The sequence below is a fragment of the Acanthopagrus latus genome, chromosome 9 (assembly GCF_904848185.1).
Source record: "Acanthopagrus latus isolate v.2019 chromosome 9, fAcaLat1.1, whole genome shotgun sequence".
NCBI lineage: Eukaryota > Metazoa > Chordata > Actinopteri > Spariformes > Sparidae > Acanthopagrus > Acanthopagrus latus.
The window spans coordinates 18,972,348-18,989,032 of record NC_051047.1 but is presented as its reverse complement, the minus strand read 5'-3'; the positions used below and the strand labels follow the sequence as shown (position 1 = coordinate 18,989,032).

Genomic DNA, 16,685 nt, shown 5'->3' with positions numbered 1-16,685 from the left:
GTCTCAAGTGGCCGAGCTGCGAGTGGCTCATGCATTTGCAATGTGACTGGACTGGGGTGGAGTTAAAATGTATGTGCTGACTCCTGCAGTCCTTTCAACCCAAAATAAGTCTTGAGCATTGGATTATTCAGTAATACTGTAAAATGAGTTCCTGGAAGGTTTGATTCTGAATCAGTTGGTTATGTAAAGATTTAATTATTAATGAATGTGTGGCCTGCAAGCTAAGGCCTTTACCTCTGCTGTTGAATAGTTTACTGCAATTAAACTAGAGAGGGGCGATAGCATCTGTTGTTTCACCAAGTTCCCTGAAACCTTTTTGGCCCAAAACCGAGCCAAACTTTAAGCATAACGTTGTCTTATTTATTTTGTACTTGCAAAACGACTTACCCCCTAATATCTAAGCATGCAGTCGGGATTGAAGTCACACTGCGTTTAACCCTACACACATTTGTGAAAGAATACCAGAATACCAAACGCTCAGCCTCTTATTTTTTTCATACAGCGAGATCCAGAATGCCTTTGAAGATGAAAAAGAAAGCGATTACTGCATGTTTTAAACTTCTAGTTCAATAGACACTAATCCACCCAGTCACATCGCGCTACTCGAGAACATCCCCATGTGACTGCCTGTGAAAGGTAATTTTAAAAATGTAAGTGATACCTAAAATGAAAAATCTGTGGTATTCAATAGAATGTTCCCGGAGTTTAAGCGGTACAAAGTGATGATTCTTCTCTATTAGCCTCTCATTTATCACCCCAACTCCCCATTAACCTGCTCGTACCCCTATATCACTGTGTGTCCGTGTACCGCGCGCGTGTGTGTTCCAGTGTTGTATTTGTGAAATGGTTGTCAAATAATCGAGCAATGCCGATATAAGCTGTGGTAGTAACATTATACAGATATGAAAGATGATTTTTGCAGTAGCTGGAGGTTTGCTTGGTGACAATACGCCTTCTAGTGGCATAAATCTGTCCAAAATATTATACTTAACACAATCAAAACATGTTAAAATGTATTAGTAGCAATTGCTCTTCAGTAATAACTCAGTGTGGAGGTTGTATGTCTAACAATAGCAAGTATGCAGGACACCGCAGTTTTGTGCTCTTTGGTGGGGGCCATTTAAATGAGAACGTTAAGATGTCGATGCTTTCAATGCTGAAATTTCAAATTTTCTCCATTCTCATTATTTTGTAACAGTATAGCATACAGTTTGTTTTTATATAGTTTAAAAAGCCCTGTAGCTTCAGTTCACTTATGCTGGCTTCAAATGTGGTCAGCAATCGTAATTGTATATAAGTTGCAACATTATAATAGCTGTCCAAATAATGTTTAAGCATGAATTACACTGTATTTCTTAACCATTTTGCAAAGTGTTGTAAACTATGCAACTTAACAATAAATGGTTTACAAAAGCATTGCATATTAGAAGCACTGCCTCTCAAGTTTTCCATGTATTCTATTCAAGTAAACACTGACAGAATTCTTAAATCTAAACCAGAAGTTTAGAAAAGTGAAAATTATCTCAAAAGAAGTCCTATATCTCAATAAAATGCTTCTCTCTCTGTGATTATGTCCTATATTAAGTGTAATGACATATTTTGAGAACTTAGAGAAACATACTTGGTAAGATTTTATGTTTTTGGTGTGCAGCATTTTCTGGTTGATGGTTGACCACCTGGAAACTCCAGAGAGGCTCTTGGCAGATCTTCTCCAGGCAATCGGTGCAAAAGTGAAAAAAAAGACAACCCTGTAGGTCTAGTCACATGGTATAATTTAGACCTGGGATGCTTCTCAAAGTCATAACATCGTGGACAAATTTGTAAGTGTGTCTGCCAGAGACTGGCCATGGCTCCAGAGCTTCACCAGACGTCTTCTGGTTTCTGTCTGCTGTCGGCTGCTCTGTTCCCACAGCTGCAGTCTGTATCTGAAGGCGTCCATCAAAGGTCTTTCTTACTCATTTTTTCTCTCTCTCTATATTAATTATGAGTCATTTCGCTTCAAAGCATTTCATTTGCATTTTTATTGGAAACTCTTGACCATACATAATTGAAGTTACATGGGCTGATCATGTAGGGCAGCATGGTACATCTCACAGTGAGCTTTAACGCAGCCTCTTTAAACAGATTTGTTCGCAAATTTTCTGGCAGTAATCGCAGGGTGATTCATTTTTATGACTTTTCATGCCACGTATGTTTATAGTCCTGTAAAAATCATAACTATATTTTACCCTGAAACAACTTGTCCTCCTCACAAAGAAGTGATTTGTGCACACCATAGAGTACCATAAAGTACCATAATGAGGTGCAGAGTCGTGCTCTGTGCCAGAGGTGTGTTGTGTCCTGGTATAATGCTCTGTGTGGGAACCAAATTGCCTATTTACACAGAGAACATACAGACCTGTTCAAGGTCCTTGTCTGATGCATGACTCACTTGTGACCCTCAGCTGTTGTTTAACCGAGGTAAATAACACAAAAGTGTCTTCTGCTTTTCTCAGTGTTGTTGGTTTCTAAGCTCTCAGGCTTTGGCTCACTTAGCCACAGGCTGGCTCAGTTCACTCGCTCTGATCTCTCTGTTTGCTGTTGAATACAACCCCAGAATGCACTTTCAGAATGAGTTTCTTGATGATAGAAAAACTTGCGTAACATTCTCAGAGTGACTGATTTGATGTATTAAAAGTAGAGCTTCAACAGTCAGAATATTTTGATAATCTGTAAATTGTTTCAGTCTTTTTGCAAGCACCCACTCACTAGAATCAACACTCACAATGTCCGTTGCCTCAAACCATGCATTTGTTGAAACGATATGTGTCTATTCATGGCTTCATCATCTATGGCTTCCAGGATTTGGTAGCTTGTGCATTTATTGAAGACTACAATTGGCTTCAGGCTAGAAGTAAACAAAAGTGAGCTAACCTGCTGTTCCTCTCCTCCAGCGCTGACTTGATCAACTCATCCAGCTCACGCTTTTCATGGTCCGACCAGGATTTAGCATCGGCACTCCAGCGACAATTGACAGCCAGATGGGAGAGTGTCATGATGTCACGCTGCACTTACAGTTTGGTTAGATTGACACATACTGGGTCGGGGTAATGAAAACATCATGTCTTGGCTTGAAATACCTGTGTTAGTTGTAGCAAAATTGGTGGTCTCGTTAAAAACAGGGTTTTGTCACCACAATCAAGGCAGGAAATGAAAAGTATCCAGTATTGTCACACTTACAACTGCTGAGAAACATTCTCGACTGCTTTCACTGGCATCACTTTGGGCTCTGGGAAATTGTGATATTGTTTTTTATATTTTAGGGGCAATAGCTTCAAAGCCGTCAAAATAATCATTAGTTTCAGCCTCAGCGTTTGTCCAAAACATACAAGAGAATAAAGGCTTATTACGAGTGGCTTTTTGTGGTCTTCAAGAAAATGTTTGTGTGCTCTGTTTCCCTGAAAAGATTTGCTGTCAAAATGCCATGGGCACGTGCAAACATGTCACTATACGTACGTGCATTGAGAGCATTTTGTTCCATAAGTTAGAATGAATTTCAACGAGCAAGAACACTGCAACATTAAGAACGTTTTGCTGGATACAAATCTGCTGCAGGAGGTTGTCAGAGTTTTATATATTCTGATTATCAGGCTACTCCTGCACTTTTTAATCAAGTGTGCAGGCATCTTTTTTCTCGCTTCGCTCCTCCAGAGCTCCCACTTCTTCTTTTATTCAGTGGAATACAAGAGCATAAGCCACTTTTTGTTATATGGTAAAGGAAAGGCCTCACAGTGCTGCTGACTCACTCAGCTTTGAGCCCCTGGAAAAGCGGCAGCCGTCATCAGCACTCAAACTACTCTGCTAATAAAGATGTATTAAATGTTATTGTTATGAAATGTACATTTAGGTATCAGGCACACTTCTTTAGCCGAGGACGAGGCACATGTACAATGGTTTTTCATGCTTGTGGCAGTGAGTCACCTTGATGGGAGGTGTTACAGACTTTTATCCTTTAGAAATGTCTTTGTTTGGGAAGCAGATGCTGGAAAATGTAAGTGTGTGTAAAGTGGTATTGCAGACAGTTGTGGCAGTATAAGGCGTCGCAGTTGACAGGGTACTAGGAAGCTACATTAGCGGTCCTGGAAAGAGAAAGTTTGGAATAAAGCTGTCTTCAGAATCATCATTTCATAGATGACTGATTTTACTGAATTAGAAGCTGCATACACATTTAGAGGGAGGTTTTTCTTTTCAAGCATTGGATGAGAAGATTGATACCACCTCCATGTGTGTTGATTTAGTTAAAACTAGAGCCTGCAGGAAAGGGAGGGGCGAGTAAGCTTAGCTTAATGACTGGGGGCAGGTGGAAACAGCTAGCCTGGTCTCATCCAAGGTCAGAGAAAAATCTGATCTTTAGGACCTTCAAAATTCATCAATTAACTCATTATTTTCAGAAATATTTCTCATGTGTTTAATCCGTAAGAAAGTAATGTAATGGGACAAAGCTTCGGACGTGTGAGTAGCCTGATTTTGTTTTCTTTTTACTATATCCAGAGCCAGGCTGTCTTTATGCCTAACTAAGCGGATAAGCTGCTAGCTGTAGCCTTGTGCTTTACAGAGCAAATATTAGGCTGGTGTCTTCACAAGAAAATGTATCCAGATGTGTCAAATCATTCCTTAGATTTCACTATTAAGATGTACAAAACCTTAATCACTAAATATAAAGCTTTGATGAATGTTGTTACACAGACTGTTTGTCATCATGGATTAATGAAATAATTGTTTGTTGTCTTGTTTATCTCAGACAAGTTGTCTCTCTGCCATTACATTATACTTTAGGCGCTACAGTCACCATCCAAACCAAGAGTCCATGCATTAGCTGATTGCTTTGGACAAAATACCTTAGAAATGAAAAGAGAAATTTGAGTCTGCATACATGCTAAGGACAACTACTCAAATAGACTATATTTTTCTTGTTGTCATTGAAATGGCTTGAGGAAAATTGGATTACGCCTTTTGGCAAAGGTAGAGATGATATATAAAAAAAATACTTTTTGGACTCTCCTGAGGAAATCCTTTAAACAACAGAAGTGTTTCTAACCAGTTCTACTAATTGAAATGTTAAGATGCCTGAAACTAATTTGCTTAAAAGCCCTCGTTTGATTTCTGTTGTGTATGGCTGTTATTGTTTTACATATTGGCAAGCGAGTGACACCTTCATCTCTTATGCACTCAAAATATTTTGAATTAAGAAGAATGTTCTGATCAACCTGCAGCCATCAGCGCTGAAGGGAAAACATTCTCTTGAATGCAAGTAGGACAAGTGCTGTAATCTCCAGGTATTCACCATTTTGTACCTGCAGGTGCTTCTAATATTAAGTTAAGCTCAGCAGTCATAAAATACCTTTGTCAAACATGTAAATGCTTTTTTGAAACAAGGAAATATAGATTCTGTGACAAAAAGTTAAGAAAAAAAAAAGCGTAAGCATTAAATACATTTTTGCTATTTTGTAACTGACGTGTCCAGTTGACTTTTTTTGGTGGATTTGTAACACTTGTTGTTAAATAAAGTACATTTTAAGTGGCGTTGTTCTGTCATATTTAGTCATTTGTATGTGCCCATCTCTTTGATCACCGTCCATCCATCTGGGTTCAGTACACAAACAACAAATGTTTTTTATCAAACTGTAGGAGTGTAAATGCAAATTATCTCTACAACAGATGATTGGTTATTATGGCCATTTATATGCTAGTTCCAATATATTAGATACACACAGATGGGTTTGGGTGTAATGTCCTGGTCATTTTTGGAGGCTGTTGAATCACACTGTGTTTTATTTCATTTATTCATTTAGAAGAACAACACACAATATTCAACATTTCTGTAAACGTGGCAGTTTTTACAACTGCAGTCCTTTGTTTGAAGCCTGTAAAGTGATAACACCTCAGCCCAATCGCTAGAATAAAGAGTTGTCAATTAACGTTTCTGCATACCATTCAAATTTGCTGCTTTAAACTCATTCCAGTTTCACATGGATCACTAAATACTTTACAGAAGTTAACAGAAGTTTTCATCACAAGAAAAATGTTGTTTCTAATCTCCAGACTAATGCAGATCATCTACATGAGAAACTGAGAAATCAAAACTTGACATAGAAAACTTCTTTTTTTCTTTTTTTTTCACAATCTGCAGGTGTGACAAGAAGACTGTCCCTTGGCTTTCAGTTGTCCTCTGTCAATCTTGACGTCGGCCTGGTGAGATTTGGAGACAAGGCAGAGTTTTTGCATCCAGTTTGACTCATCATCTGGTCCCAGGCCACCCAACCAGGTAAGAATTTGGGGGCTGCATTATAGTTTGATTTTGGAACTGATTTTGCTCTATATGATTTATACAGTGATCACATGCATTCTCTCTAATGGCCAGTCAGAGGCAAATAAACTGGTTTCAAAAAGAAGGCTAATTGTTTGCAAACTTATGAGAAAATGACCCTACTTCTTTCATGGTTTATTACCTCAGCAAACAGTTTCCAAATTATTTATGGTCTCACGTATTAGTTTAAAGTCTTTTGTCATGATCATTTTGTGAATCTTGGTCCCAGATAGACATTAAAGTAGGCTATGCTTTAGGGCATGGCTACTTTGCGATTGCCACATCACTACGACAGCATGGCCGTGGGTTCTCAGTCAGATCCAATCAGAATATCTTCCCCAGCCTCACCGTCTCATTCTAATATGGTCACTTCTGGCTCCAGAACGCAAGGTGGTGACGAACAAAGTTTCAAAACGGGAGTCTACAAAACCAATGGGTGAAGTCATGGAGAGCTTATGTATGATTCCTAATTGTCAAGTTAACAGTAACAACCCAAGCTGTTTAGCAATGCATCTTGAGGAAGAATAATTGTAACCTTTTACTTTGGTGTTGTATGAGCTATCTCCCTCCCTCTGCAAGGTTAACTAAACAAAACCTAAACTAATGCAAGTATACAGCCTATACCTCCTCAAGCTCATAAACTACCCGGACTGTAAGGACATGACTGTAGTTCTGGCCAGGCTCCTAGTTTCACCATAGAGGCCTTTTAATCATTGCTGGAAATTTAATGATGAGAAATAAAGCATTATTGTGCACCAGGTGTGCTGTAGCAGCTTGCCATTCACGAATGAATGAAGCCAAAGCAAAGCCATAACCTCGCACAGTATCATTATAATAAACCTTTTTTCTGTCCCACATTCATCAGCCCTAAACATTCAAGATGTGCTGAATACCTGTCAGAGAGAGAAAAAGAAACATTTACAACAAGAGATGGAGAGAGACAGAAAGAATGCCCGTTACCTCCGCAGATGAAATGGCCGTGTGGGTGGATGTACATGTGAGTGCAGGCTGCTAGGAGCTGTGAGTGGGAAGTTGGTACTGAGTGGGAAGAGAAGAGCTGCTTTAGTGAGACGATCAGCACCAAGGCCCTCTGAAAGGCAGTCACGCTTTCATGGCTCCTCTTTTGTTTTCCGCACTTGTACAAATGTAGGTTGCTGATGGATTGGTGGATGAGAGTGTTTTTACGTGTGCCTGCCGTCGTCTGTATATGTGTGTAATTGTGAGGGTCAGGATCTGGTTTTCTTTTTGCTATTATTTTCTGAATAGACTGGGCAGAAACAGCACACTAGATTGAAAACATGTCCAAAAAGACAGCCTTTTTAGAAATCTGTGCAACTTAAGCAACTTGTGCATTTAGTCCTGATTTATATACATTGTTTTCGTCAAAAACATGAAAGACATCATCACCAGCATTGTCAAAAGGTCTGGTGAAGAGGGATGTTCCAGTCTAAAGTGGCTGGTTTCATTACAAATAATTGATTTGCTGTCAGTTATTTTAACGGCGCTGCTATACTGAAAGATTAAACTTCTCTGGCTGAAAATGCCAGTCTGTTATTTTATACTTTCAGTATAATAATGGTCAGACAACCCAGGTTTTAAATGTTTCTTACAGCAGCAGAACATAGTTAGAGTTTGAGATAGTTGTGATATGTTTACGCAAAGAAACGGGGGACTGATGAGCAGATATCTTAAATTCCGTAACCAGACGGGTGGATGTTTGGGTTGTGCAAGGGCTGAAAACACAGGCAGGGCAGCAGTGGCCTTGACAGGGCAGAGGGAGAGATGGAAAATATTTGCAGCCAAAGTGGCAGGATGTGTTTGGTGGATGATTGTTGGAGAGTGAGGCATGTCGCTCGTGTGAATAGCAGCGCAGCTCGAGTCGACTGCCTGAACTAGTTCACAGGCGTCGCTTCATTTCGTCCCTGATATTTTTACTTCACACATAAAGCATCTCCACTAGTGTTATGTGAATTATAAGAGTTGGTTCATTGAGAGGAACAGGAGGTGGCGCTGATGCTTTGAGCAGGTGAAATTAAACTATCGTTGAAGTCACAGTCTCCTCAATGCACCACACACATCTGATGTTTTCGTGTATCAGCATCTTTCGTCTCTTGGACCAGAAGCTTCAGTGGATGTTTAGGTATAATAGTCAATGTACATCTTTATTTATGTGCTGAATGTCTTCATTTCTTTTTAGTTATTTGTGTTTCCATTCACTTTTAGGCAAAAGTTAAATCTTCACACCTCTCCCCTCCCTGCCTTCCATCTTTTTTACCCCCTTGGTCAAAGTCCTAACAGTTATAAATCACCCTGATATTAATTAATATATTCTGTCATCAAACTTGCCTGTTGGCCAGGTTTCATTGCCCACTCACTCCAGCTCTGCTTCCTCAAAACGTCCTTGTATGCTACTAACACTCCACTGGGTTAGCTGCACGGCTATCAGAGCTAACCAGCAGCTACAGTCTACAGTTAGCAATGTTACAGGAGAAGAGGTCCATGTTGCAGATGTCCCTGTTATACTTTGGTTCTGGTCCTGATGGCAAGCCACAGCTCCTGAATGTCGTGTGAGTGTGTATTTTGGATTTTGCTTTTTTTTTTCTGGAACTTAGCCACAAATGAAAACTTGGCCAACTAAGACTCTTCTTATTGATTAACAGTTTAGTCAACTATAAACTGGCAGTGCTATTGGGCAGCTTATGTTCGACATTACACCAGGTTATAGATTGAGTTTAGGCAACTACAACTGGTGCCAATTTGTATGTCCAACCAACTCGACCTCCCTCTTCTGCTTATACTTCACATGACAGTGCTTCCACTGCTGCTTCAAAGGACAGCAGTCATGATTCACACAACTGCACTCTTTTTGGTGAAATTCAAATATATACTTTTTTTTTAATGTTTGAACAAATGACCAATACATTGTTATGTGTGAAATGGAAACTTGTCTTTTACCGCATCTGTACCTGGTTATGTACATCAGGTATTCAAAGGCCCTTTCGACCGCTAATTACATAATGCCTGGATTGAAGCTACTAAGATGTGTTTTTTTTAATGCTTTTCAACATCTTCTTACCCTCATCCTGAAAAACATAACAAGTGCACATATTTCTGAGATGAAAAGCCTTTGAAGCTGCGTTTACTGTACACCTCTGCTACAACTCTCCTCTGACAGCTGATTTTAATGAGGTCTTCCTTTAACCACATCTTAAAGCATGCATGAGGTGGGTTTCATTTCAGATTTTAGAAAACGACAATGAATAGAAACTAGACAAAAATAACTGGACGATTCTTACCCTGTTAGATAGAATTTAGTGTGGAGCCTGTACATACAGTATGTAAAGGACATTCGAGCGCCATATAGGGAGGGATTTGATCCAGCTGTTGTGGATAAAATTACCTGACCCTGAACTACTTTAGCTTGGTTATTTGCAAGAAACTCTAGTTTCTCTTGCGCCAGGAAAACCAGCCTCAGGGCTAACAAGAGCTTTCTAACAAGACAGAAAAATGCATAACATGGAATAAAACATTAATAGTGAATAGTTTGACCATTTGGGAAATCTGGTATTTGCTTTCTTGCTGAGAGTTGGATGTCTGACACCACATATCTGTATGGTACATATGTAGCTGGAGCCAGCAGCTGGTTTTTGTAGCTTAGCATGACATTTTTATCCACCAGCCCAGTCACCAACCTAAAATGTTAGCAGTTAATATTTTATAAACCACAGCTATGGCCAAGTTTTTATGTATTATAGGCTATGTATCTGATTGATATGTGCACAGAAAGATTTACTGTAACATCGGGAGTTGGAAGGAAAGTTGGGCCATCTCCAGCGATGTTTGTGGCAACAAAACAGGATGTTTTGTGGAGACCTCACCTAACCAAAGCCAAGTGGTATTGTGCCTAACCCTGACCAGACTTTAAGCACAGTGTTGTGACAAGATAGAATAAGAAAATGAAACCCAAACAAATATTAAAGTTTAACACAAAGAAGCATTTTTAACATACTTAGCTAACATTATTCTGGTGGTTATCAATCCAGACAAAAATGAAAAAAAAGTATAAAAATGACATTTTACTAGAAATGTGCCAGCCTGTTATTGCCAAGCAGCCAACTGAAATAGAACTAAATTTTGTTCATAAACTTGAATAATTCCCATTCTAAGCTAAAGTCCCTCTAGTTAACTTTTTTATTTACCAATGATCTTGTTTGCTTATGTCCAAAAAACTATTATTTTAAATTTACGCATGAGCTTGCTTTCAAAGATCTGTACGCGTGCAACTTCAAGCAATCATACGTACCATATATGTACAGTTAACACACACATACAAACACACGCAGGACAGCTACATCTTGCACCCCAAAGCTCCTCTCCATGCTCTCTGGCTCCTGCAGTGAGACGGCCCTGTGAGGAGAGCCCTGCAATGCAGCATCTGTGTGACTCACACACATGCACGCACACACACACAACCCCACACACACAGAGTGAGATGGTGGCGCGTGAAAGTGCTCAGATCGTAGGAGGGAGATGAGGAGAGAGAGAGAGAGAGAGAGAGAGAGAGCAGAGTGAGGAGGGAGATGAAGCCTGACGAGAAGCGGAGGAGGAGGAGGAGGAGTGAGTAGGAGGAGGAACAGTGATGGGAGGAGGTGGAGGAAGGTGAAGAGGGAAGAGGAAATAACGGGTGGGAGGAAGATTTATAGGTGATGCTAAGAAGTCAGACAAAAGAAGAGAAGAAGAAGCTGATAAGAGGCATGGAAATGACAAATGGACGACTTAATTAACTTGGTGATTACCTTGTCTGAGCAGAATTTTCATGGCTGATGCATTCACAGTTTATCAGTCCTGCTTCATCGTTTTAAGATGGACACACATTCTGATACATGCTCGAACTGACAAGGGAACATTTGTCTTGAAATGAATGAACATAGAACAGAATATTCTCACCGCTAGCTGGTTAATCTTTGCAAAACTTATGATTGCCGCGTGATGCCATCGCTTGATTTTGCTTTGCTAATCACTATTTTTGTTGGTGAGGAGATGCTCTGGAGGAACAGCCTGTAATTAGCCCTCTATTCGCTGATATCTGCAATCTCTTGCTCGATAATTTGTTGAGCTAAGATAATTCATGTTAGTCTATAAAAACTCCCAAAACAGCACTCAGTGGGAATGATACAACACAATTAACAGTATTTAGTCAGTGAGCTGTAACTTCTGGGTAAAGAAACCCGACACGTCAGCTTCTCTCAGTCTGCAGTCAGTACACCTGAATTGAACAGATGCATTATTTAATTTTTTCTGTGTCCACCTTACCTGGCACTAAAACAACATAAAGATCTACTTTATCAAGCTCCTCTTGCTATGTGACAAGAGACAAGCATTAAAGTAACAAATGAAAATTTAAAACTTTACTGTCCCATCTCTTAATGGACTTTATGTTTCAGCCAGACAGCCCACCTGCTATTTTGAGGCCACTGAAATGGCTACGTGAAGCAAGTTTGTCTCTCTCTCTCTCTCTCTCTCTCTCGCTCCCTCGCTCTCTCTCTCTCTCTCTCTCTCTCTCTGTGTTTGTGTGTGTGTGGTCTGTTTTGACCCTACTTGTGTGTCCTTGCCTGTTTATCTTGTTTTTTCGACTGAACATCAGTTATTTTCTACAGATTGTGCCTCACTGGGGAGGGAAGAAGGCCGTTGAGCAAAAGCGATGGAGTCGTACTTTTTGTCATGTCCTTCACAATTACTGTCAAGGTGGCCTTCGCCAAGGCACTAAACCCTGTACTGTTCTTGTAAAGCAGCTCAGTGGACATCAATAAAATGCTGCAATAATACTGGGCGACTTGAGTAAAAAAGTGTGGATTAATTGGAATGTGAACAGAAAGGTTTATGTCTTACTTTGAAATATAGTCAGTCATTGAGTGCAGATAAATGGCCATTTTTAGTAATTGCTAACATAACACATTGGATAATTGTTTTTCTAATACGATCTGAATAGTCTTGGAGAACTTCAACATCAGACATGACAATTGGGGGTGTTGTGAAATCATGATATTCACGAAAACTGTGATTAGTATTAATAATCCAGCAACGATGCATTTTTACCAGACATTAATTGTAACTGCTCTTTATTTGCTCCTTTTGAGCGTAATTAATTTGCCAAAGAAGAGACAAAACATAGTAAACAAAGCCAAAGGTGAAACTGACAGCTAATATATATAATTTTCAAATTTCTATAGACATTAGTTTTGCCACATTTATTTTGAAGTAAAACATTGATATCCTGACATCTGTAATTGAATGTATTGAACCTAAAAGTCAGTTATAAAAAAAAAGTACTTCCCCCAAGTATTTCATGGCTTTATTCTTTTTATGGTTTTCAAAATATTTTAATGTCAGAAATGACTCATACAAGACCTGTACTGACACAAACTACAGGTGTACTTTCTGTTTTCTTCAACATGTTGGATGCCACATGGAGAACTTTGTTCTTGGCAAACAACAGGATCTCATACTAAAGATGTTCTTCTCAAATTTTCAGTGTAAATGAAAATCATCATCAACAAAACTGGTAAACTGTGAGGGGTTACTAAGTTTGATGTACAGTAGAACGCTTCATTCCTGTGTCCCTATAAAGGTTCTTTCAAGTAAATAAGTGCTGCTGGTTTGCCGGGGAGCACTTGGGTTTAAGCACTTCTGCAGTGAGAAAAAAAAAAACTTGCATGTTGGTTATGATTGACATTAACGCCACAGTAACAGAGGGCTGACCACATAGTGTGATAAAAGCAAAACACTCAGCAGACACATTCAGTGTTTGGACAATCTGCCTCCACAAATGTACTTTTCTGTCCTTGTTATGAAAGTTTATGTGCGCGAAAGCTCAAGATTGACAGACACAGCCAGCCAACAAGCTTCTCCTACATTTTCTGGGTAACCAAAAAGAAAAGATTTTCAAATAGAAACACTGGGAGTGGCTCTGAAAAAGGACTCTAGTGCTTAAGTAGAAAAGTTACGTGGACACGGGTTTAAAAGATTTAATCAAAAACGTAATCATGCTCTTTCACTTCATTTTTTTATCAATATTTGCAGTTTTTAGCCAGACAGATTCAGGGGTGATGTATTCTGAGGACATGGTGGAAAAAAAATACAAGTCTACTTCCAGTAATTCTGCACTTGAGCCTTGCATAATGGTAAATAATGCAGCATGTTCACCGGATTATTTCTATCGCCTCAACTCGACCCTGTGTTCGGAAATGCAACTTGTCACTGCTGATTCATCCCTGTGAAAGGATGTGTTTATCAGTGTGCAGTAGGTGAAAGGAGCAGAGATGTTGAACCTGTACACTCAGCCTTCTGTGCATTCGTAACACTTTCAGGACTTGAAACAGGCTCAAACTGTAGAGACGTGCAAGCACTGTTTGTCAATAGAAAAAACAAATGTAAATTGTTGATGTGAACTGTAACGTAGAACCAATAGTCAGTATTTGTGCCTATACATCTGTGCATGTTGCCAAGCAACCAGTTTGATTAGCTGCAGTTGAAAACGCTGTGTAGCGTAGTGGGAAAAACATATAACCAGCATCATTGCACATTTGGAAAGATTATTAACATATTATATAGATTTTTTTTAATATCATATCTATACCACTCAGCTGTTATAACAAGGTAATTTATTTGTCATTAAACAACACAATGAGAGTTTCAGTTGTTACACAAACTTGTGTACATGGCGTTGCACCAAAAAAACCTGGGAGATGTCCCATGTGCAGCGGGGATTCTCTTCTGGGTGTAGCCAGAAAAGGGCAAATCACAGTAGATCAAAAAATCAATATTCAGGCGCACACCAGGAAACAATTGACACTATTTTATTATCAGTTACAATATTAAAACAAGAAGGAACTAACTATGGGTTTTTGTGTGTAGCTTGACTAGATTCACTCTGTGCTTAATAAACAAGCGTTTCTTATAATAATCAGGTGCTGATCAGCAGATAATCCAACAAAGTCACATTCCTCAATACAGATGCTCTTAAATAAAGCAGCAAATAACAGGCAATAGCCATGACAGCTACTCTGTACAAAACTATAAAGTTTCATTACCATTTTATATCAGATAATGAGATACATAAAATAATAATTATATCAGAATACAAAACCAGGCTGCTCTGTTCACATTTCCTCAAAAGACTAAATACAGAATGTATATGATTCCATAGGATATCATCAATATGTATAGCACATATGTACATATGTTTCGTCATAAAATGCATATCAATCATATCAACTAGTAGAAAAATATATATCAGAGAAGATAACACACAGAAAGTTGATTTCAGTCTACTAGCAAGCTTGATATCATGATTTATTTTTCTTCTAGAGTGGCATATTTAGAAATGTAGCGCTCTACTTAAGTACCCTCCTGAGATACAAGTTACTATCCAGCACCTCCAGTAGTTTCCAGCTCTGCTCGTCTGCTCACTATTCAACTCCATTCTTCTCTGGCACAGAGAGAAGGCGTATCAGCGTCAACCATCCCTCTATCTGGCAAAGTGCCACAGGCTTTTTGCCAAGTGCAACAGACCTGCTGTCCACTGAGACATCGGACGTCTAACTGTATCATATCACCATCTCATACAGTCTCAGTCCTCACCTGACACAATGCCTTGAGGACAGTATATTATCTGGACGATATACTATATTGTCTGGTATCTAGAGATCTGCAATTTTCTGCTCTTCACTTGTCTCCATCATTTCCTCTCTAAACTCATCTTGATAAGACTCTTCTTTCAGTCTCCTTTTCCACTGCTCTGTGTCATACTTAAGACTCTGTTCATCCTTTTTTATTTTTACATCATATCCTAAACCAGTATTCTATTTCTGAATATACAGTAAGTGCATTGCATGTTAATTAGTAGCTACTGTACTGCATTGCAGCTCTTTTGTGTTTCAGGCTGATGAGAAAGGCGTAGTTTTATGTGATAATGTTGCATAACGTCTCTCTAATCTCTAAACCGACTTTTCAGAAGGGCTTGATTTCAGTCCCATTGGTCTTATTTAGCCCAGCAGGTGGTGCTGTTTCATTTACACATGCACACTTTTACTCACAGACATACAGACCATACATTAAGCGCTGCCATCAGCAGCTCAACAGGCCTCCGGGAAGCCAGGCCACACTTCCCCCCTCCCTCCTCATGGACCACCACTGACACTCTGAGCCTGGCCACCATCAGGATCATCCTGGTGGGTCTGGAAATAAGCCATAGAACTCAAAGTGACCTTCACCATCAGACCGCCGGCACTGAGACATATAGCATCAGGACAGCAGTCTCATCTCGGTATTTTATGGCTCTTTTAATATTGAGAGTGCTCTTCGAGGGAGACTCGAGCAGGGACTCAGAGGTTGAATAAGCGACAGAATGGATAGTGACAGTTAAGGGGAGATGCAAAATATACTGCTATGATTTTTGGACATAAACAGAGTGGACATTTTGAGCTGTTTTGTGCTGTGGAGTCTCTGTAGAGGCCTCATTCACATTGATGTTCCCCTCAGAGCTGAGTCATGCAAAGTTCCATTGACTCCTGACTCTGATCCATTTAGGCTGCATGGGCTTACAGCCGTCACATATTCTACTCTGTTCTATTCTGTTCTAATGCCATTCTGCGTTTCTGTGCTCTGTCTTTGTGGTATTCCGTTCCAGTGGCTCTCAAGGTTTTTGTGTGATGTAACCCCACAGATCTGTCAGTTGAGCTCATGTAGCCCATCACTGACACCATAAAGTGTAGCTGTCCTGCATTAGGACTCGTGTCCACATAACATTTCCTTCAAGCAGAAAAGTGCTGGCATTGTGCTTGGGACTGCCGGGTTGAGACCAATAACACAGCACGTTGGTTAACGCTAACACGCTCTCCAGGGTGAGGGGTGACAAATCTCACCAGGTCTAAAATATGATATGGTTGTCTGAAAAAGAGAAACGGCACCAGCACCTTCCTAGAAAAGTTCAGAGATGTTCATTTATAAGAGTTAGAGATGGCCATACAAAAATTCGGAGCGCTCTGAAAAAAGACACTGCTGTTGACAGATGTTCTGTCCTCAGTGGGAACAATGAACAAAGAAAGATGGTGTGGATCCTTGATGTGTCAAAAACACACCAAACTATTGTTATATTTTTTGGTGTCACAAATTATTCCATTAAACACAGAGAAACAATAATTTCATTCAGAGTAACACTGTGTTTAATTTAGTCGCCTGTTGCTATAACTTCTGGGAAAACAACAGATGACACGTCAGAGAGTGAAGGAGGGAGTCTGCAAACGTGACTTGTCATCTCTTTCATTCTGTTGTACTCTCT

At 39.6% G+C, this 16,685-nt stretch overlaps 1 protein-coding gene across 1 annotated transcript in view; it reads left to right on the top strand.

Moving 5' to 3' along the window:
• The window catches only part of map2 (microtubule-associated protein 2), a 96,855-nt gene that overhangs the window by 36,049 nt on the left and 44,121 nt on the right, over nucleotides 1-16,685 (top strand). Inside the window, exon 4 of the mRNA XM_037110084.1 lies at nucleotides 6,170-6,304. The gene's annotated coding sequence lies outside the window, so the exon portion shown is untranslated. The remainder of the gene's footprint in view (nucleotides 1-6,169; nucleotides 6,305-16,685) is intronic.